The sequence below is a fragment of the Podarcis tiliguerta genome, assembly GCF_965153285.1.
Source record: "Podarcis tiliguerta genome assembly, chromosome: W".
Classification (NCBI taxonomy): Eukaryota; Metazoa; Chordata; class Lepidosauria; order Squamata; family Lacertidae; genus Podarcis; species Podarcis tiliguerta.
Window position 1 is genome coordinate 10,619,117 of NC_139552.1, and position 23,688 is coordinate 10,642,804.

A 23,688-nucleotide genomic window follows, 5' to 3' on the forward strand; every position below is an offset into this window, starting at 1 on the left:
TACTCCACCTGGAGCATCAGATTTCACATGAGACCAAAACCTTAAAATGGGCAACAGAAGGTTTTCTATGAAATAGCTTTTCAAAAGGAGAACTTCCCAAACCTTTTGAAACCTTTCTCAACCAAGTGTAACAAAAACACAATAAAGATTCAGCTCAATACTCATGTGGCAAATGTGAACTCAGCAATTGTGCCTTCATCCCATTTTGCAATTCTTTGTTCACTTGCACACAGACACTTTTGTTCCATGCTCCTGCAGAAACAGCAGTCTTGTGCCTTATGCCTCGCTTATCCAGGAAATCCTGAAAATCCTGTAAAAGAAAAACTGGCTTTTCATCTGTGAAAAGACAATCAATGTTAGCATCATGAACATTCTTAACCTTGTCACAAAACTCTTTAAACCTTTCTAAGGCTTCTTGTGGTTTGTGCAATATGTATATCCACACATAATGAGAGAAATAATCCACACACGCAAGATAATATCTTGCACTGCCTCTAGATGGTGCTAGAGGACCAATCACATCAGCATACACTCGCTGAAAAGCTTTGGTTACTTTTGTCATCTTCTGGATGTTTTTCTTCACACCTGCAAGAGAAATCATGTTAGACTCAGATGCATTACAATTTATGGAATCACTTTGATCAAAAGTCAACAAATACAGTCCATCTTTCTCTCTGGCAGAAAGATACAGCTCTCCATCTTTGAAGATTTTGCAGCTTTCTCTATCATAGGACAAGACCAGTCTTTTCTTTGTGATCTGCGAAACACTCAGCAGATTGAACTTCAAATCAGGAACCAAATAGACATTGTTAATAGTCAAATTCAGACTTTCAAGATACACAGTTCCAAACCCGATCGCTTGGATCTCCTGGCCATTGGCCTGTTTCACAGTGAAGCTTTGCTTCTTAAATGTTGAAAACAGTTATCGGCGTGACGTCATGTGTTGCGTGCAACCCGTGTCAAGAACAAAAGCATTCTCAGTTGAAAATTCGGCTTTTGTTGACAGCAATGCATTTGCAGGTTTCATCTGGGACTTGGTACGACTTTTGCCTGACGCCTCAGGCTTTGCAGAGCTCCCCTTAGCTCCTTTCTGTTGACGTGGCTTCTTACAATTCCGCTGAAGATGCCCAGTCTGTCCACAATTGTAACAACGGACAACGTTCAAAGCAACAGCCTGTTCTTCACTAGCAGTAGCAGTGGGGGTGTCAGAACTCCGAGCTTCTCTCCCCCTGTCTTTGACATCTATTGCAGCAAGTCTGTCTCTCTCATTCAGAACCACTGAACAAATCCTCTCCACCGTAAGATCAGCGGCAGGTAGAGAACCAAGTTGACTTGCAACTGTTTTATAAGTCCGATTAAGGCTGTTAATAATCATGAAGCAGAATATCTCTTCCTGAAGAGGGAAATTGTGTTGCACCATCTGCTGGCGTAAGGATATCATCTCTGTCAGATGCGCTTGCACATCTCCACCAGGCGCTAGCCTTAGATTGGTCAGCTTTTCAAAATGCAGCAACGCTGAAGAACCAGCATCTCTTTGATGTATTCTACGCGTTTGCCAAATCTCACGCGCATATTGCAAATCCTGAATATGCACAAGTTGATCATCTGAGATACACAGAATTATGGCCATCCTGGCTCTCACATTCTGTGAATTCCAACCTGGCGTTCGTGCAGCAGGGATGGGATTATCAATCACCCCAAAAACTGGATAGTATTGGACATGACAACAGATTCGGCTGGCATGCATACTTATGGTACGGGAAAGGGAAGGTTCATAGATTTTACAACCATATAATCAGGAAATCACTAATGAGAGTATGGGAGAGATACAAAGACTTATTGGAACAAAAGACCCCATGGTGGCTTTCACCACATGAAGCATTACTGCTCAAACCACTTGGAAAGAAAGGGAAATGGCTCACATATGCTGATTTATTAAAGGAACATGATGGAAAATGGAAATTAAGAGATTATGATGAGATCAAAGACCACTTTCAGAGTTGGTTGCATTATCGACAACTATATGAAACACATAAAGACAGCAAGAAAGGATTTAGTTATACTAGAGCTAGGTTTCAAACAGAAGTGATTGAAGGAAAATGAAACTACTGAAGGCCGCATACAGCATACTATTAGAATGGGAGACGAAAGATGAAGAGGTAAAATCAGTTATGATAAAATGGGCACAAGATGTAGGTCACAACATTATGATGGAAGATTGGGAAAAATTATGGAAAACTGACTTAAAATTTACAGTCTGTTCCCTATTGAAGGAGAATTACATGAAGATGATGTACAGATGGTACACAACACCAGTGCAGTTAGGGGAAATGTACAAAACTAGTTCAAATAGATGTTGGAAGTGTAAGGAAAAGGAGGGGACATTTTATCATATGTGGTGGAATTGTAAGGTAATTAAAAAAATTTGGGAAATGATATACAACGAATTGAAGAAAATGTTCCATTTAACATTTGTTTAAAAACCCGAGGCATTTTTGTTGATTGTAGGGAAAGACCTGCCAAAAAAGTTGAAAAACATCTTCATGTATGCGACAACGGCAGGAAGAGTTCTAATAGCACAAGGATGGAAGACTGAAGAAACCCTAACTAAGGAATCATGGCCAGAAAAATGGATGGACTAGGCAGAACTGGCCAAACTGACATACAAGCTACGGGACAAGGATAACTGTGACTTTAAAGATGAATGGGAACCCTCTACAAAGTATGTGAAGACGCAACAAAGCGAACTGGACGCCTTGGCTGGTTTTGAATAAACATTCACAAACTTTTTGTTGATAATAATCAGCTAAATAGTTTGAGGATTTATACAACTGTGTAACATGCAGAAAACAGCATTTTTAGAGAAATCAAAGACTGGAACTGAGGGAAGTCGGGGGTGGGGGTGGTGAGTTCTGTGGGGGGAGGTAGGGGAGGGAGAAAAATGGGGGGAATAAGGATGATATGTTTCTGGATAATATGTTTTGTTTTAATTTTGAATAAAAGTTATTAAAAAACAAATAAACCCAGACTTCCTATCATTTCCCGATGCAAGTTACATTTACGACACTGAATGTACTTATACTTCTTACCTTACTCTTACTATAGTTTCTACTACTTTCTTATAACATATACCGTATTTTTCGCTCGATAACACGCACCCGACCATAACACGCACATAGTTTTTAGAGTAGGAAAACAAGAAAAAAAATATTCTAAACGAAACAGAGGATGTATGATTTTTGTGGTTCATGCTGTGGCCACAGACATGTGATCTGACGGTGAGTTTGGGGTAGCCCAATGCAAAAATCCTGAGGATCCATGTGGATCCATGTTTGTAACCACGTTTTAAGTGGGGAGGGAAGGAAAAGCACTCAAGGGACAAGGAGCACGCGTGGAGTGTGTGGAGAAGGATGCTGCTAATAATGCAGAAGAGGGGTATAAGGGAGAAGGCTCCTCCCCTCTCCCGCTTTGCTCCTTTAAAGCAAGCAGGCTCTGCTTCTCTCCCTCCTCCCCGGCTCACCCCCCCCCCCACTTACCGAGCTGAAAAACTTTGCTGCTATTTAGCGAGCTGAGTGGGGAGGAGAGAGGGACAGAGAGCCTGCTTGCTTTAAAGGAGCCAACCGGACAGGAGCCGCTTACACTTGTGTAAGCGGCTCCTCTCCTCTCCCGCTTTGCTCCTTTAAAGAAGCAGGCTCTCTGTCCCTCTCTCCTCCCCATTCAGCGGCTCTTCTCCCACTTTGCTGTTTCAAAGCGAGCCACGGAGGAGGGAAGCATTCGCTCCGTAACATGCACAGACATTTCCCCTTACTTTCTAGGAGGAAAAAAATGTGGGTTATGGAGCGAAAACTACGGTAGTACCATTTTTCCTTGCTTAGTAATATTTAATTTATACAAACGCTGCCATAGATGTTATGTTGCTGTTATATATTTTTGCAGGTATTTCTTGAACATATCCCATTTTTGAGTGAATGATTGTTTTGTAATCTCTCTGTCAACTGAGCCAATTCTGCATAGTCTAATAACTTATTCTGCCATTCCCTTAGGTAAAGGTAAAGGGACCCCTGACCATTAGGTCCAGTCGTGACCGACTCTGGGGTTGCGGCGCTCATCTCGCTCTACTGGCTGAGGGAGCCGGCGTACAGCTTCCGGGTCATGTGGCCAGCATGACTAGGCTGCTTCTGGCGAACCAGAGCAGCACACGGAAACGCCGTTTACCTTCCCGCCGGAGCGGTACCTATTTATCTACTTGCACCTTGACATGCTTTCGAACTGCTAGGTTGGCAGGAGCAGGGACCGAGCAACGGAAGCTCACCCCGTCGCGGGGATTCAAACCGCCGACCTTCTGATCAGCAAGTCCTAGGCTCTGTGGTTTAACCCACAGCGCCACCCGCATCCCATTCCCTTACTGTTGGTAATTTCCCCCCTTTCCAGTTCGATGCAATTAATAACTGGGCAGCTGCTATTGCATATAAAAAAAATTCTCTTATATTTTTGGGGATATCATTGCCTAAAATTCCAAGTAGAAATGCTTCTGGCTTCTTTGCAAATGTTAATTTAAAGATCTTTTTCATCTCATCATAGATGAGGTTCCAGAACGCTTTAATTTTTCGGCATGTCCACCACATATGGTACTGTAATGGTTCTAGGGATTGCTTGTGCGTAAGTTGCCTTTACTCATGGGTAGCTTGCATGGTTGAACCCTTTCTGACAGGGCAGCCTCTATTTCGTGGCTGCCTCAGTCGCTGGCAGAATCCGTCAGTGGGCGTTTCTTAAACCGCTTCCAACATAAAAGCTGTTTTACGCCCAGTCTCCTCCCCCTTTGCCTGCGCGAAAGCTTTCTGCGCAAGGTGGGTGTGGGCAAAGGAGCACTTGTCCCCTCTCCGCTGGTCTCCTGCGAAGAGTCCTGGAGCCACCTCTCCGATTCTTCTATCTCCTCCCCTTCTCCACTGGTGTAACGCTGATTCCCTTCCCCAGCGGATGGGCTGTCCCTCCCCCTACTGGGACCCTCTCCTCCATCGTCTGGGAGCCTCCTCTCCGCTTCCTGCTCCGATGGCAGTTCCCTGACAGGTACATATCTCCTTTTGTTTCTCCACCCTGCCAGAATTTGTCTGAAATATTTTTATACATCTTGGAGAGTTTGGATGGTGTAAGGTACCACCTGAACTGCATTGTCATTCATGTTAGTTTTCCAAAGAGTTTCCCATTCACTCATCATAATGGTGTGTCCGATGTCTTGTGCCCATTTAATCATTACCGCCTTCACCTCCTCCTCCTTGACTTCCCGGTCAAGGAGGAGTCGGTACATTCTGGAAATAATTTTGGTATTGTTCTTTAACAATTCTTTTTCTAATTTTGAGGGCTCGTTGTTAAATGCATTTTTTTATCTTGCTTAAATGTCTCAAAGAGCTGGTGGTATTCTAGCCATCCTGATAACTGATCTTTTATTTCTTCATATCTCTTTAATTTTATTTGATTACCACCTTGTATTAATAACGAATTGTAAGTCAGCCAATTTCCTTTCATATTTTTCTTTTTAACTGCCTTAGCCTCTAAGGGAGAAATCCAACGTGGGGTTTCTGGTTCCAACAGGGCTTTATATTTTGCCCATACTTTAAACAACAAATTTCTTATTATGTGGTTGGTAAAGCTCTTATGTACTTTTGACTTGTTGTAATTTAAATAGGCATGCCAACAGAAACGGAGATCATGCCCTTCAAGATCCAGTACATCTGTATTCTTAAGTTGACAGCAATCTTTTATCCAAGAGATACATGCGGCTTCATAATATAATTTTAAATCAGGAAGGCCGAATCCCCCCGCTCCTTGATATCAATAAGTAGAGTATGTTTTATCCTCGGTCTGCACCCCTGCCAAATAAATTTAAGAGATTTCCTTCTGCCATTTTGTTATACAGCCTGTGCCCCCGATAACTGGAATGGTTTGAAACAGAAAGAGTAGCTTTGGCAAGATATTCATTTTTATAGCCGATACGCGTCCCCAAAAAGACAAATTTAGTCTACTCCAAATCTCCATATTCCTTTTTACTTTGGACAATGTATTAATATAATTGTCTTGATAAAGATTAATGTTTTTCGATGTTAGCCATATTCCAAGATATTTCATTTTTTGGGCAGAACCTCAATTGTGTTGTCCTCTCAATTCCTTCTTTCTCTTTGTCAGGTAACTCCCATCGGAGCGGGAGGCGGAGAGGAGGCTCCCGGACGATGGTGGAGAGGGTCCTAGGAGGAGGAGGGATAGCCCATCCGCTGGGGAAGGTAATCAGCGTAACACCAGTGGAGAAGGGGAGGAGATAGAGGAATCGGAGAGGTGGCTCCAGGACTCTTCGCAGGAGACCAGCGGAGAGGGCACGAGTGCTCCTTTGCCCACACCCACCTTGCGCAAAAAGCTTTCGCGCAGGCAACGGGGGAGGAGACTGGGCGTCAAACAGCTTTTATGTTGGAAGCGGTTTAAGAAATGCCCACTGACGGATTCTGCCAGCGACTGAGGCAGCCACGGAATAGAGGCTGTCCTGACAGAAAGGGTTCATCCATGCAACCTAGCCATGAGTAAAGGCAACTTACGCACAAGCAATCCCTAGAACCATTACACTCTTGAACCGTGAGGTTCTTAGCAATAAGTTTGGTCTTTTTACTATTTAGTTTAAACCCTGCCACCCTCCCATAGTTGCTAATTATTTCTAAAATTTTGTTGATGCTTTCTTTAGGGTTTTCCATTGTTATAACGAGATTGTCCGCAAATGCCCGTAGTTTGTATGTTTTATTTCTGAGTGTTATTCCCTTAATGTTTTTTTCCCCCTCTCTAATTTTCTTATTTAGCACTTCCATCACTAAGATGAATATTAACAGCAAGAGAGGACATCCCTGTCTGGTCCCTTTATTTATCTCACACTCTTCAGTTATGTTGCCATTAATAATTATTCTTGCCTTTTGTTTAGTATAGATTGGATTCCATTACAAAAAAGTTCTCCAAATTCCATTTGTTGTATCATGGTTATCATAAATTTCCAAGAAATCTCGGAGCGGCTGCACAATCCTCCCCAGGGGCCGATCTTGGCGCGGGGGGCGCCAAATGTCACCCCCCTTCAGAATGACACCCAGGGTGGTCCGCAATCCTCCCCTTTTGTTGGAAGCCAGCCAGAATGGCTGGGGAAAGCCAGCCAGATGGGTGGGGTATAAATTATTATTATTATTAATTATTATTATATTGCAGGAAAGGCTTTCAAGTATTTGAGATAATTCCCGTTTTCATATTTAATTATAAAATCTCAAGTATAAAAACTAGCTTTCATTGTAGTTTGAATAAATCTAGGTAGTCATAGAATCATAGTAGGAAGGTACCCCAAGGCAGTGGCGAAGCTGGGTGCAACGCCCCGCCATCCTCCCTGGGGGCCAATCTTGGTGCAGGGGGCACCGAATGTCACCCCCCCTTCAGGATGACACCTGGGGTGGTCCGCATCTCACACACACCCCTTCCTATGCCCCAGACCCAAGGGTCATCTAGTCCAACCCCCTGCAATGCAGGAATATAGTGTGTGCATGTGTGTATCTGTAAAGCTGGTACAATTGAAGTACTGTGATTTATGAAGAACTGCTATGTGGTGGGAGTTATTTCTTTAGGCCAGTAGCATAACTCAATTGGTTCAAGCAATGGTGCATGTGTGCATGTGCATGTATGTGACTAACAGCATGTGAGTGTGTTCAGAAAGCAGTACAAAAATCAAATTGAGTAAAAAATGGTGACTAGTCATTCTGTTTTTGCACCTGCAACCTAGGTTCTAGGAGCTATGTGATGGATAGCTTTTCTATCCCGGTTTCCAACACTGGCAAATACCAAAGCCTCCTCACATACTGACACGGCCCAGCAATTCTTATGAGAAAAGTCATGTGATTGAGAGAATTTGTGTGACCTGAATTATGTAGGTCTTTGAGACACTTCCAAGTTCAAGAAGGTCAGTATAGGAAAGGGGTAGGCAACCTAAGGCCCGTGGGCCGGATGCGGCCCAATCGCCTTCTCAAGCCGGCCCGCGGATAGTCCGGGAATCAGCGTGTTTTTACATGAGTAGAATGTGTGCTTTTATTTAAAATGCATCTCTGGGTTATTTGTGGGGCAGTGGAATTTGTTCATTCCCCCCCCAAAAAAAAATATAGTCCGGCCCACCACATGGTCTGAGAGACGGTAGACCGGCCCACAGCTGAAAAAGGTTGCTGACCCCAGTCTAGGAAAACATGATTTACTTTACCAAAGACTCAGAAGAATGAGGCTTATACAACGTCTATGCCATATATCAGGCATGCCCAACACATCAATCGTGATCGACTAATGGATCGTGGGATGCATTTTGGTCGATTGCGCTGGAGGATTGCTGCTCGCCTCTTCCTCCTCTAGGAAGGAAGCCAGGGAGCTTGGCTACAGTTCCCCCACCATTTACACATTTACTGGTGGGACTTCTGGTGCTGCCGCCATGGCAAACTGTGGATCCCATGATAGTAGATGCCAGCAGCGCAGTTAACTAAGGATAATCTGGGAGTAATTATCCTTGCAAGCCCCCCTCCCCGGGTTGGAGAGGGGAGAGCTTTCATTCGCGGATCGTCCAATAACTGCCTCTCGCTCCGATGGAATGGGGGGGGGGCAGGGACGCAGAGTGCATAGCACTGCACATATTGGAAAATCCCCAATGCAGTCACCATGAGCAGAAGTACCATATTTTTCGCTCCATAAGACACACTTTTTCACTCTTAAAATGTAAGGGGAAATGTCTGTGCGTCCTATGGAGCGAATGTGTGGTCCCTGGAGCCAAACTGCCAGAGTGCGGCACTCTCTTGGGCTGCTCTTTGGTGGGGGGGGGGAGCCGCGCTCCTCTGCTGGCAGCCTCGGCTTCCCCCTGCAGCCCCGGGAAGCTTTGGAGAAGCAGGAGGGCTGTGCGCCCATGCTCCAAGCTCCTGGGCTGCTGAATGGGGGTGGGGGGTGCTGCTCTGCCAGCAGCCTGCCCTTTCCCCTCAAGGTTTGGAGCAGCGGACAGGCTGTTCGCTGAGAGAGGGGAGGAAGAGGACGGAGAGAAGGGGGACCAAGAAGCTGGGTGAAGGGAGAGGAGGTACCATAGGTTGCCGTGAGTGGAGAGTCATGGTAGAGGGCAAAGGAGAGGGAGCAGCGAAGGGGAGAAATTGCAGACGTCACCTGAGGAGTTTGGGTGAAAGGGATGGAAAGGAGGAGGCTGGTAAAGGCGACTGTGCTGCTTGGGGAGGGGGAGAAAAAAGTGGGGAGAAGGAAAGCCTCCCAAGCCTGCCGCTGAGAAGCTCTGCTCAGCTGTTTCTTGACTGTAATTCAAGTAAAGGGAATGTTTGCGAGCAGCTGGCAGGCTGTTCGCTGAGAGAGGGGAGGAGGAGGATTGAGAGGAAAAAATGTGGCATTAGCAATGCTTTGGATGGATAGGAAGATGGTATTTTACATGAAGATAGCGAAGAAAGTGATGTCAGTGAGCAACTGAGCTTCATAAATTCTGACTTTAGCAGTGATGAGTTCTTGGGGTTCACAGAAGACTAGAAGAGTACTCAAACCTTAAAGTCTCTCTTTATTTGTTAATGACAGTGATGATTGCTGTTCACTTTACATGGCTGTAATATGATTCTGATATACCGGTTGTTTATGCAACATTTGATTCAGAATATTTTTTTCTTGTTTTCCTCCTCTAAAAACTAGGTGCACCCTATGGTCGGGTGCATCCTACAGAGCGAAAAATATGGTACTTCTGTTTCTTTTAAGACGGATCTCAATTTGGATTTGGATTTAAGAAACAGATGTGTTCTGGATGAAGGAGAAAGATAACCTGCTAAATGAATCAGCCACTGAATGCCAAGGTTTTGATCTGGAGAGGACTCTCGTTATCGTAACTGTAATGCTATGTAAGTGAAGAGGGGCCTTTGTTCTCTTTTTACATTATATTTACATTATATTTGCTGTGCTATGATTCGGCAAGCCTGCACTGAATGGACTACAACTATATATGGAATACAAGAGGGATTCAACAAAAACCTATAATTTTATTTACAGAGTACTTGAAAGAATAGACTGTGTGAAGTACTGTGGTGATTTGTGACATTGCCTACCAAAGAGAGTTCTAATTCTGATTTATTATGGTTTTGGCGAGACACCAGATCGTTAGAAAGTTTGAAAGGATCAGAGGAGATAAACGCTGGAAGTAAGCCAGGAGCCGTGGCCAGACCCTGGAGGGCTTTCGGTTTTGAAGAGACAAAATGGAGAAGTTGTGGCGTACTTATAAATGAGTTTTCGAAGGCAGAGCAACGTTGAAGAAAATGGACTGATTACAACATGAAAGAAAAGTAGGTAATTTATTAAATACCTGCCTCCGGGTCTGGTCCTGACCGGACGGATACTAGAATCAGCAAGAGATACCCACATGACCTGAAGGTGCTGCTGTGCAATGCCAGGTCAATGATTCATAAGACCACTGCCATCCATGTATTGATCGTGGATGGAGAACTTGACCTGGCATGTGTGACAGAGACCTGGTTGGATGAAGCAGATGGGCCTGTCCTTGCCGCTGCTTGTCCACCAGGTTTCTCTTACGCACAGCAACCCAGGCCTTGTGGGCGGGGAGAGGGGGTTGCAGTGATTTTTAGGAAGTCATTAGTTTGCACCAGGCGTCCTATTGGGAAGACCCAGTTCTCTGAGTGCATGTTCTGGAAGTTGGGCAATAGGGGCAGTACAGGATTCCTTTTGGTGTGCCGACCTCCCCGCTGCACCAAGGATTCCCTGCCCGAGCTGCTTCAGGTTGTGGCGGATGTTCTCCTGGAGACACCTAGTTTGATTGTCCTAGGGGATTTTAACATCCATGCCAACAGGACCTTACAAGGGGCCGCTTGGGACTTCCTGGAAAGCATGGCCTCCATGGGGCTGTCCCTGAATAAGTCTGGCCCAACCCATAGCCGCAGACATGCCTTGGACCTGGTATTTACCTCTATGGATGTTGGTGATCTGACACTAAGTAAAAGCAAAATGAAAGAAGTGTCATGGTCAGATCACTTCCTGGTGCAACTGGACTTCTCCGCGACCCTTCCCCTCTGCAGGGAGGTGGGACCGATTCGGATGCATACTGCAGTTCCGTTCGGAAAGCATTGTAGTCTTGGGGCTTTCCACCAAATTTGTGTACCAGCCCCGGTGCGTTCCTTGCGATGGGGGTGGCTCTGACCTGTGCATCCTGAGCCCGCCTTTCCTCCAGCCGCGCCGTCAGGATAGCTACATGCGTCTCCAAGTCTCGGTTCATCTCGACCAGACTCTGCACCGCAGCTGGTTGCTCCGTCTCTCCGGCTGTTCCTGTTTGGCTCATTGTTCTGCCTCTCCGGGGCTGCGCACAAGCAACGTCAGGGACTGACGGATTGCTGTAATGGTTCTAGGGGTTGCTCGTGCGTAAATCGGCGCCACACCTGGGTGGGTTGCCTGAGTGAACCCTTTCTGTCTGGACAGCCACTCGCCCGTGGCTGTCTCAATCGCTGGCAGAATCCGTCAGTGGGCGTTTCTTGAATTTCTTCCAGCATAAAAGTTCTTTGACGCCTAGTCGCCGCCTACTCTCCCTGCACGGAAGCCTTCTGCGCAGGGAGGGTGTGGGCATCGGAGGACCCGTGCTCTCTCTGCTGGTCCCCGGCGAGGAGTCTTGGAGCCACCTCGCCGATTCCCCCATCTCCCCCCCTCCTCCACTGGTGCTACGCTGATTTCCTTCCCCAGAAGATGTGCTGCTTCTCTCCCTCCCGGGACGCTCTCCGGAATCCCTCTGGAGCCCTCCCTCTCCTTCTGGCTCCGATGGCAGTTCCCTGACAGACTGGTCATGTTGTGTGGATGCTTGATTATCGTCTTCCAAAGCAACTACTCTATTCTGAACTTAAAAATGGAAAGCGTAATGCTGGTGGTCAACAAAAGAGGTTTGAAGACTGTCTCAAGGCAAATCTTTAAATAGTAGTATAAACGCAGACATCTGGGAAACACTGGCCTGCAAGCGCTCCAATTGGAGAACAGCCTTTACCAAAGGTGTCCTGGGCTTTGAAGACACTCGAACTCAGGTCGCAAGGGAGAAACGTGCTAAGAGGAAGGCACGCTTGGCAAATCCACACTGTGATCAACTCCCGCCCGGAAACCAATGTCCCCACTGTGGAAGGACTTATGGGTCCAGAATTGGCTTCCATAGTCACTTACGGACTCATTGTTAAATCCGTGTTTATGGAAGATAATCTTACTCGGCTACGAGTGATTGCCAAAGAAGAAGGAGGAGGATTCAGCTATTGGTGTTATGTACTGGAGCTGAGAGGAGGACATTTGTCAGTGTTTTTATGTGATTGCTATCAAGTTGATTTTTTTTTGTGTGTTCTTTCATTTAGTGAGCTTGTAAAATGTAATAAAATTAAAGGAATGGCACAAAGAGTTGACTGGTCACCCAGAAAGTGATGCAAAATAGTACTATCAAGTGAACAGTTATGAAGAAATTAGAAAAAAAAATGGTGAAAACTTAACCAAAGGTGGCATTCCTAAATTTTTGATGAGGTGTAAGGAGACTTAGACAAGGAGAAGGGGACAGCAGAGGACGAGATGGTTGGATGGTGTTCTCGAAGCTACCAGCATGAGTTTGACCAAACTGCAGGAGGCAGTGGAGGACAGAAGTGCCTGGAGTGCTCTGGACCATGGGGTCACGAAGAGTCGGACATGACTAAACAACAACAAGGAGACTTAGTCACTACAAAATCAGACTGGTAAAGACAGGAAAATGTGCACAACAGCAAGTGACGATAGAAGAACTGAGAGACTGTACCTACGTGACAGAAGAAAATCATCTGGGTGTATACAAGATGACATGGCGCAAAGTAATGTGAAGTTGACTGCTAGCACTGTTCAGCGCAGATTGAAGGAATATGGTCTAAATGCTAGAATTCCATGGAATAATAATAATAATTTATTATTTCTACCCCGCCCATCTGGCTGGGTTTCCCCAGACACTCAGGGAGACTTCCAACAAAAGATTAAAAATGCATTAAAACATCAGTCATTAAAAACTTCCCTAAACAGGGCTGCCTTCAGATGTCTTCTAAATGTCAGATACAGTGGTGTCTCGCAAGACGAAAAGAATCCGTTCCGCGAGTCTTTTCGTCTTGCGGTTTTTTCGTCTTGCGAAGCAAGCCCATTGACGGATTAGCGCTATTAGCGCTATTGGCACTTTAAGGGCTAAAAACGGCTTTTTAAGGCTTAGGGGATTAGCGGTTTTGCTGCTAAAATGCTTTTAGCAGCTTAGCGATTCAGAAAAAGGGGTTTTGGAGCAAAAAAAAACACTCGAAATTTTTCGTCAATTTTCGTCTTGCGAAGCAAGCCCATAGGGAAATTCGTCTTGCGAAGCGCCTCTGCAAACGGAAAACCCTTTCGTCTTGCGGGTTTTCCGTCTTGCGAGGCATTTGTCTTGCGGGGCACCACTGTAGTTGTTTATTTCTTTGACATCTGATGGGAGGGTGTTCCACAGGGCGGGCGCCACTACCGAGAAGGCCCTCTGCCTAGTTCCCTGTAACTTGGCTTCTCACAGTGAGGGAACCGCCAGAAGGCCCTCTGGGCTGGACCTCAGTGTCCGGGCAGAACGATGGGGGTGGAGACGCTCCTTCAGGTATCCTGGACTGAGGCCGTTTAGGGCTTTCAAGGTCAGCACCAACACTTTGAATTGTGCTTGGAAACGTACTGGGAGCCAATGTAGGTCTTTCAAGACTGGTGTTATGTGGTCTCGGCAGCCGCTCCCTGTCACCATTGTTTTTAAAAAAGGCATTGTTATCTCTCAAACAAAGGTTGAAAAGATTAAACTGAGCTAAAACCCATGTTAACTGGACAGCGGAACAATGGGACAGTGCTATTTGGAGTGATGAAACCAAAATCTCTTTGCTTAGTAGTGATGGCATGAAATATGTGAGAAGAATGAGAGGAGATTTACATCCTACTTGCATTACACCTACCATGAAACACCCAGTTAGTGTTATGATCTGGGGTTGTGTGACAGCAAAAGGTGTGAGCACAATTTGCATCATTAATGGGAATGTAAATGCCCCAAAATACACAGCCTAGAGACCTTAACCCAGGGCTCAGCAAACTTTTTCATCAGGTGACCGGTCCACTGTCCCTCAGACCTTGTGGGGGGCCGGACTATATTTTGAAAAAAAGTAATTAATGCATTCCTATGCCCCACAAATAACCCAGAGGTGCATTTTAAATAAAAGCACACATTCTACTCATGTAAAAACACAAGGCAGGCCCCACAAATAACCCAGAGATATATTTTAAATAAAAGGACACATTCGACTCATGTAAAAACATGCTGATTCCCGGACCACCCGTGGGCCAGATTTAGAAGGTGATTGGGCCGGATCTGGCCCCCGGGCCTTAGTTTGCCTACCCATGCCTTAACCCAATCCAAAATCTATGGAGCCGACTAAAGAACCTTGTTAGTCAGAAGCAACTCAGCAATAAAACCCAATTAATAGAGGCAATAATTCAATCTGGGTTTCACATTATTACAGCTGCAGAACTAAAGAAACTTGGTTCACTCCATGGGAAGGCGTTGTAAGAGCGTAATTAAAGCTAAAGGTTACCCAACTAAGTATTAACTGACATGGTGAGAATTTTTGTATATCTCATTTTTTCTATGTGTTTCATGTTTCTTCTTGATGACTGCTGTTGTAATAAATAATCCTTCATAAAATTTATTGCATTACATTCTTCATTAAATTATCTTTCCATTGATATATAATTTTATGGTATTACTCCAAAAATAGTGGTGTTATGAGCCATCAAACCTCGGAAATACACTTTTTCCAAAAGGTTTCCACAATTTTGGCCACTAGTGTATACAGAGTGCCTCCTACATTCCTCACAAAAAGTAAACTTTTCATTCAAGAAAAGCTTGCTTTGCTGTGTGTAACTATGAATTTCACATTGGGCAGCATGGGCACCACAGAGTGCAGACATCATATGGGGACAGATAAAGGGAGAGCAGCATTAAAGAAAAGAAAACCAGATTCTGTAAGTGAGAGCAATTAACATAACGGGGAGACTTGTTTGGAACAAACAGTGACTGATTCCCTACACTTCGCCTGAACTTGTGAACTGCAGGGAAGGCAAGGGAGGGAAAGTAGCAAAGTGACTGGAAGACCCAGCCCCAGAAATCTTTTTGTCTTTGCAGACAAGTTATTTATGATTTACTGTACAGAGAACACAGACAGGCAAAGCAGCAAAAGCTTCCCACAAAGGTGATAAAGGATTTGCCCATCTGCCACACACCTTTGCTTTGGGCAGTGTACAGAGAAGAGACAACATGCAGAGCATCCCAGAATGGCTTCCCAGAGCCCATCACCAAGAGTATCCTGCTACTGCTGCCACTGTCCACTCCACACCTGCTCTTTCAATCTTCCAGGGGTCATCCAGATGGTGAACACAGGAGCAGCCGCCACCTCACTGCTTCACAGGAATTTTATAGGTGCCACAGTAACACTCACTTGCCTTGTATGGAGGCAGTGACCCCCTTTTTCTCCCAGAGTCCCACACCAACATTTGGAAGGCATTCTGCTTCCCACGTAGGGGACTTGAGAGGGTGGTGAAGGGGAGGGGGAGAGACAGGCTCTGCTGCTATGGGGGTAGTTAGGAGGGTCAGAGCCCAGACAGAGGCTGGTGGGAATGCAGTAGCAGAGGAAGATACTCAGAGGCAGCGGGGAGCAACCTAGAAACCAAGTCAGGACTGGGGCTCAATTTCATATACTTGTCTGTTTGGAAGTATAAGTGACAGAGAGGACATAGGAAGTTGCTTTGTGCTGCTGAGGACCATTGGCCCAACTTTCTCAGTATTGCATACCCTTCAAGTATCCCTATTTTCCAGGGAGAGTCCCAGAATTACGAAAGCCATCCTGGCTTCTGATTTGATCTGGGAATGTCCCTGTTTCCCCATGTCAGTGCTGCCACCACCAAACTCAGGGAGGAGCCGGCACTTGTCCTGAGCTGCGGCGGTGACAGAGCATCCTGCGGACTCTCCATGGCCATTGCCGCCGCCACCAACCCCCTCCCTTGGGTAGCTCATAGCGGCTGCTGGAGAACGGGTGAGGATGTGGAATGTTGGAGGGCAGAGTATTAGCTACACTGAACCACTTCCCTGAGGGCACCACTGAAAACTACAAAGGCTTACATCTCCAGAAGCACTGATGTCCATATCACATTCACTTGGGTATCACTCATTGGAGCCAACTCCTTGGGGTCGAGGTACATTCGGCCCAGGGTTCAAAACGAACACGCGCTTTTTGCAATTCAATAGCCCCACCTTGCAACCAAGTTTAGATTTCCTGTTGCTATGTTGCGACTAAAATCTCCAGCAAGGGCAACATCCCTAAGAGCAAGCACAAAAGCTGAAAACCTGTTACCAGGTTGTTGAGCTTAAGGCACTCTGCGAGAAGCCTTTAGATATGCAGGAAGAAGAAATCTGATTCCATTGTGCTACTGTTTGCAAGAGCTGCAAAGCAAATTGTCTGCTGGTCTGCTGTAGAAAAAACAGCAGAGCAGCTGGTTTTTTCAGCCCACCCCCACACCTCCCCTCCAGAGCTGCTTGTGTTTAAGCAATGACCTTGGTGAGATAAAGAGCTCAGCCAAGAACAGCAAAGCCAGAGGAACAGAGGCTCCGTCTCCATAGCAACAAGACCAGATTTACATACCTCACAGAAAAAGGGGACTATGACTCAGTTGAGGGAGTCAGTAAGTAGACTTACAAGACTCTCCCCAGACTTCAAAAAAGATCCAGAATAAACGGTCCTTAGAACAGAAGATGGACCAACAAAACAAAGATGCTGCAGATAGTGTGGAAGCTATGGGACTTAGGAAAAACTTCCCACTGAAAGGCACAAAGGCTCATAACGTAGTATCATGCTGCTCCTTTGCCTCTATGCTGACCTTGGAATCCTCACACATGTTCATCAGTGGATGAACCATCAGATCCACTAATTCAACTTGGCTCAGATAGAGAGAATTTATTAAGAGAGACTCTGAATACAGTCCTGGATGAACATCAGACAGACCATAATGGCGACATGAAAGAACTTACACCACATATGCATACAGGCTGTGTGGACTATGAAGTAGACCTGCGCACGTTATACAAATCACACCACAGCAGCGAGCATCAGGAATCTGCAAACCTTAAATATCTGGCACAAGAACTTCTAGAGAATGGTGAGCAAGAAACTGCTGTGCAAATATTTCCTGCTCGGCAAGAACATCTACATGGCCAAAAGAAAAACTTGCATCTACCTAATGTTTCTTCTCAGGAGACTCTTCAAGAGTTCGACCTTCCAATATTATTAAAAGAGTCAGAGCAATTAAATAAAGATGTTCCAATTGAAGGATATTGTTGTTGTTGTTGTTGTTGTTGTTTAGTCGTTCAGTCGTGTCCGACTCTTCGTGACCCCATGGACCAGAGCACGCCAGGCACTCCTGTCTTCCACTGCCACCCGCAGTTTGGTCAGATTCATGTTTGTAGCTTCGAGAACACTGTCTAACCATCTCGTCCTCTGCCGTCCCCTTCTCCTTGTGCCCTCCATCTTTCCGAACATCAGGGTCTTTTCCAGTGAGTCTTCTCTTCTCATGAGATGGCCAAAGTATTGGAGCCTCAGCTTCACGATCTGTCCTTCCAGTGAGCACTCAGGGCTGATTTCCTTAAGAATGGATGCATTTGATCTTCTTGCAGTCCATGGGACTCTCAAGAGTTTCCTCCAGCACCATAATTCAAAAGCGTCAATTCTTCGGCGATCAGCCTTCTTTATGGTCCAGCTCTCACTTCCATACATCACTACTGGGAAAACCATAGCTTTTACTATACGGACCTTTGTTGGCAAGGTGATGTCTCTGCTTTTTAAAATGTTGTCTAGGTTTGTCATTGCTTTCCTCCCAAGAAGCAGGCATCTCTTAATTTCGTGGCTGCTGTCACCATCTGCAGTGATCATGGAGCCCAAGAAAGTAAAATCTCTCACTGCCTCCATTTCCTCCCCTTCTATTTGCCAGGAGGTGATGGGACCAGTGGCCATGATCTTCGTTTTTTTGATGTTGAGCTTCAGACCATATTTTGCGCTCTCCTCTTTCACCCTCAATAAAAGGTTTTTTAATTCCTCCTCACTTTCTGCCATCAAGGTTGTGTCATCTGCATATCTGAGGTTGTTGATATTTCTTCCAGCAATCTTAATTCCGGCTAGGGATTCATCCAGCCCAGCCTTTCGCATGATGAATTCTGCATATAAGTTAAATAAGCAGGGAGACAAAATACAGCCTTGTCGTACTCCTTTCCCAATTTTGAACCAATCAGTTGTTCCATATCCAGTTCTAACTGTAGCTTCTTGTCCCACATAGAGATTTCTCAGGAGACAGATGAGGTGATCAGGCACTCCCATTTCTTTAAGAACTTGCCATAGTTTGCTGTGGTCGACACAGTCAAAGGCTTTTGCATAGTCTGAAGGATCTTACAAAAGCCAATCATTTTGTCAAATGAGACAACCCGCATAGAGACCCCAATGGAACGACTATTATTGTTATTCATTCATCCAAGGTCCATGGACTGTTACAACAGTTAAAACACAATTATTTAAAAGCAATTTGAAACAATTTACTGTCACAGAAATAAGGTGGCTTCTAAAAATATGCCCAAGCAGGCAAATGCATAATTTTGCAGCCAGCCAACCCTTGTTGATTTTTTTTTTTTTTTGGGGGGGGGGGGAGGCAACCAGATGGGGAGAAATGGATTCAAGTCCCTTTTTAACTTTAAAAATTCAGAGTAACCCTGGATCGGTCACTGTTTCTGAGACCAGTCAATCACACAGAGCTGTTTGGTGGATAAAAAGTGGGGTGAGGAGGGAATAAACCTTCACCAGCACTAGGTACTACCGTTGCTAAGATTGGTGGTGGGGCTAACCTGCCCCCTCCCCCATGTTTTATTCAAGTAGACACCCACGCATGCTTAAGTTACAGTATAAAAATCCCCAATTGTGCACCGATACAATATAGCTCTGTATTTAGGATACTATCTAAAACGCTCCCCACTCCAATTCCCAGCAAGTGACAGGGTCATAGCCTGTCCCATCAGGCTCTCTTTTAAACCAATTCAGACCACTGTTTACACAGACTAGCAGCAACCATCCAGAGTTTCACACAGAGGACATTTCCAGGGCCATCTGGAGATGCTGGGGATTTAAACTGGGACCTTCTGCATGTGAAATACTGTATATGCTCTACCAGGAAATTATTTCAGCCTAGGTGGTTGCAGTGGGGATGGGGGTGGGGAAATATAAATGGGCAGTTCTCTGGTGGGTTGAAGTATGTGTCATAGGAGGTCAAACACACAAGAACCCTCTCCTGTGTGTGTGCAGATCAAGAAGGAAAGTCACATATTTGGAGGCTCTCCCCAGGTGTGTATTAGAAGGGAAGCAGCAAATGCATGGGGTGTTGTTTTTGTGTGTGTGCGCGCGCGCAAGAGAGATTAAAAAAAATGGCGGGGAGACTCTTCTGTGCTGTTTAGCGGGGAAAACAATCATGGGAAGAAAATGCGGAAAGGGGGGCTCCTGTGTGCCTGCTATGAGGGGGAAACTGAGTTGCATGGAGAACTAATGAGGTGAGAAAATATGTCCATTGAGGGCATGGGCGTAGACTGTTGGGATATGAGTACTACGCAGCTGCGAACAAGCAGTTCGATGTTTACATCACATGATGGGTCTAACCGTGGGACAGGATGTTCCAAGCAATTCTCAGGGATTTGTTCTCTGTCTAATATGAGACCTTCCTGTTGTTTGTGTCGAGGAAGTCTAACGCAGTTGCTCGGAGGAGACTGAGTGAGCAGACATGCTTTTTGTACAGTGTACAGTCATGAATAAAGTAGAGATGAAATAGTCTTCTTTCTGACTGTTTTCTTTCTCCTGCTACTATGTAAGGGGGAAGGGGGTGTGCACCTTTCATCAGGGAGGTGTCGCCTATCAAGATCTCCCTGGTCTGCCGGGATGCCAGCCAGGGTAGGTCACCGGCAAACAGGCCCCAACAAGACTGGGAAGATGAGCCAGCCTTCCCGAGGGGGCCAGTTTCCAACAAGTGGTAGCACATGGATGGTCGAGGCAACAAGGCACAGCTAAGGGGGGGGGGGCAGCTGTCCCCCTAAATCAAGTAAGTCCATACAAAATACTTAGATGAGGTTCCACGCCCCCCCCATAAATCCTGGCTACGCCCATGGTGAGGGGCAAAAAGTCAAACACATGCAGTGGGGGGACAGGGCCTCTGCGTGTCCGTCATGAGTAGAGATGTAAAATTTCCGGAAATTTTGAAGCCACGAGAAAAAAACGTTTTCCCTCTGTTTTTTCCCGGGGGAAAAATGGAAATTTTGGAAAAATTGAAAAAAAGTTCAGTGTGGAGTAGTTTTACAAATTGCATAAAACACAGTGTAGATAAAAGTATTATGCTTGCAATAAAACAGGTAACCAACCCCTTTTCCTCAAAAGCAACAAAAAAAGCAAGAAACCTTCAACATTAAAAATAATCAGATTTGCCCCTTAGAACCAACAGCAAATAAAGTTAAGGTCCACCTCAATATTTAAGCTCCATAGAAGGTCTACCCTTTGAGTAGTGCTTAAAAAAATAATCCAAAACAAAATCCAAAACAAAAACAAAACCAGAAGAAACAACATATACAGTTTATTCTATCTCATTTTTTGAACTACTGCTATCCTTTTCCATTTCTTCTTCCTCTTCCTCTTTGTCGTTTTTCTCATGGACTTCTAAAAAAAGGCTTTGGGGGTAATGGGGGGGGACACCTGTTTTCCCCCTGTTTCCCCCCAGGTCTTTCAATCTCTACTTGACCACAGGCAGCGCAAAGCATAAGCCAATTTTTCTGCATGCCAGGCCAAGAAGCAACCAACATCCAGTTACTGAATAGTATGTTGCACTACGACATGTAATGCCCTAAGAGAAAACCTAATGAAAATGATTTATAGGTGGTACATGACACCAGTCAAGCTTGAAAAAAATTATCATCTGCCTGACAATAAATGTGGGAAATGTAAAGAGACTGAAGGTACATTCTTTCACCTTTATTGGACATGCCCAAGGATTAAGACATTCTGGGAGATGATTTATAATGAAATGAAAAAGGTATTCAAATATACCTTTCTGAAGAAACCAGAGGCCTTTCTCCTGGGCATGGTTGGCCAATTGGTGCTAAAGAAGGATAGAACTTTTTTTATGTATGCAACAACAGCAGCAAGAATACTTATTGCGAAGTATTGGAAGACACAAGATTTACCCACCCGGGAAGAATGGCAGATGAAGTTGATAGACTACATGGAACTGGCGGAAATGACTGTCAGAATCCGAGACCAGGGAGAGGAGTCGGTGGAAGAAGACTGGAAAAAGTTTAAAGATTATTTACAGAAATATTGTAAAATTAATGAATGTTAAAAGATTCTTGGAATGAAGTTATATGGCTTTAGTAGAAATGTTATAAGGATTTAAGTATAAATAGATTAATGGAATTTTAAAGGTAAAATAAGGTTAGAATGTGTTAGGTTAATTATAGGACAGATAACAGAGGAAGATGGAAAGGAATTGCTGAAACATTTGACAGAAGTGGAATACAAAAAGGGAGGTGCGAGGAGGTCGGTGAAATAAGTGAATGAAAGATAAGATACTGAAATTGTTTGAGTGTTTTAAATTGTTTTTGTTTGCTTTTGTTAGTTTAATGTGTCTAGTGTTATGTAGTGTCTTTATATTGTATTGTTTTTTTTCTGTTTTTATTTGGTTTTGTAGTGTGTAAATTCTTCAAAAAGCAATAAATATTATTTTTTTAAAAATGAATAGTATGTTGCACTACGGCTTAAACTCTGAAAGGAAAAGGCGTGTATGTGTTTTTTAAATTGAATTTGTTATTATATATTATAAAGCAGACGCGGGTGGCGCTGTGGGTTAAACCACAGAGCCTAGGACTTGCCGATCAGAAGGTCGCCGGTTCAAATCCCCGTGACAGGGTGAGCTCCCGTTGCTCGGTCCCTGCTCCTGCCCACCTAGCAGTTTGAAAGAACGTCAAAGTGCAAGTACAGTGGTACCTCGGGTTAAGTACTTAATTTGTTCCAGAAGTCTGTTCTTAACCTGAAACTGTTCTTAACCTGAAGCACCACTTTAGCTAATGGGGCCTCCCACTGCTGCCGCACCGCCGGAGCACGATTTCTGTTCTCATCCTGAAGCAAAGTTCTTAACCCGAGGTACTATTTCTGGGTTAGCGGAGTCTGTAACCTGAAGCGTATGTAACCCAAGGTACCACTGTAGATCAATAGGTACCGCTCCGGCGGGAAGGTAAACGGCATTTCCGTGCGCTGCTCTGGTTCGCCAGAAGCGGCTTACTCATGCTGGCCACATGACCCGGAAGCTGTACGCCGGCTCCCTCGGCCAGTAAAGCGAGATGAGCGCCACAACCCCAGAGTCGGCCACGACTGGACCTAATGATCAGGGGTCCCTTTACCTTTATTATAAACTGCATGATGGTAAGAGAGCTTTCTAAACACTTTACAAAAATATACAACAGAATATTAAAATGATTGATAAAACACAGTTAAAAGCAGGTATTTAAGAGTATTCAAAAGATCTTTAAAGTCAGCAGTGGTTAAAAGGAAGTAAATCACATGCAGCTTCTACGTGTTCAGATGGGCTGGCCCTAACGAAAATGTTTTGAGCAGCACCCAGGAAGAGTACAGTGAGAGCACCTGCCTGGTGTCAGTTGGCACGGGGCACCAAAGTGTGGGTGCTGGAAGGCCTGGGGGGGGGGGTGGAAAAATTGGGGGGAGGGAACAGGTTTTTTTCAGTCGCCCCCCCCCCCCCCGCCATTTTTTTTCAGGAAAAATTGGGGGGAAATATTCAACCTATATCAAACTTTTTTTTTCAATTTTTCCGGAAAGAAGCGGCTTTGGAAAAAAACAGAAAATACCTGGGGTTTTTCCCCATTTCCCCCGGTTTCCCCCCAGGCCTTCCCATCTCTAGTCAGGAGAGAAACAGCCATATGTAACGAGAGCAACATGGGGGAGAAGGAGAAGCAAAGGCACCTTCTAGGATGTGATAGAAATGACGGGAGAGGAATAAAAAAAAAGTTGTGAGGAGTAGCGGAGAGAGAAGGAAAATAGAAGTACCAGCACCCCATAACAATAATTCATGATAATTAACTGTTGTTATGATGATGATTTTTTTGTACTCCCCCTTCACCACCGCCCCTTACCTGCTTCTCCGGGCAGGAGTCTCCGAGGCAGACAGCTGCGCTCTCTCACTCCTTCCCAACCCTCCCACCGCCAGCCCGTTCTCCTGTTCTGGGGCTTTGCCTCGCTCCCTCCAGGCATTTCCGGTCGGAGTGGCCCATCCCACTCCGCAACAGAAAATACTCATCCTAGGAGGTGGCCCCGCTCTCCTTCTGTCCCGCCTCTGACCGGAAAGAGTAAATTTTAGACCAGTATTAGGAAGAACCCCGGAGCCACTTCCGGCTCTGCTTCCCGCTTCTCGGTCTCCTTACGGACTCTGCATAGACTTAGAAATCTATGATTGTTCTCATTCTAGAGACGAGACTTCCGAGTTATCTAGGAAATGCCTTGC

At 45.1% G+C, this 23,688-nt stretch overlaps 1 protein-coding gene across 1 annotated transcript in view; it reads right to left on the reverse strand.

Moving 5' to 3' along the window:
* Window positions 1-23,450, reverse strand: part of LOC310668822 (putative helicase senataxin) — a 286,306-nt gene extending 262,856 nt beyond the window's left edge. The window contains exon 1 of the mRNA XM_083422138.1: window positions 23,321-23,450. The gene's annotated coding sequence lies outside the window, so the exon portion shown is untranslated. The remainder of the gene's footprint in view (window positions 1-23,320) is intronic.
* Between the last annotated feature and the right edge of the window lie 238 nt (window positions 23,451-23,688).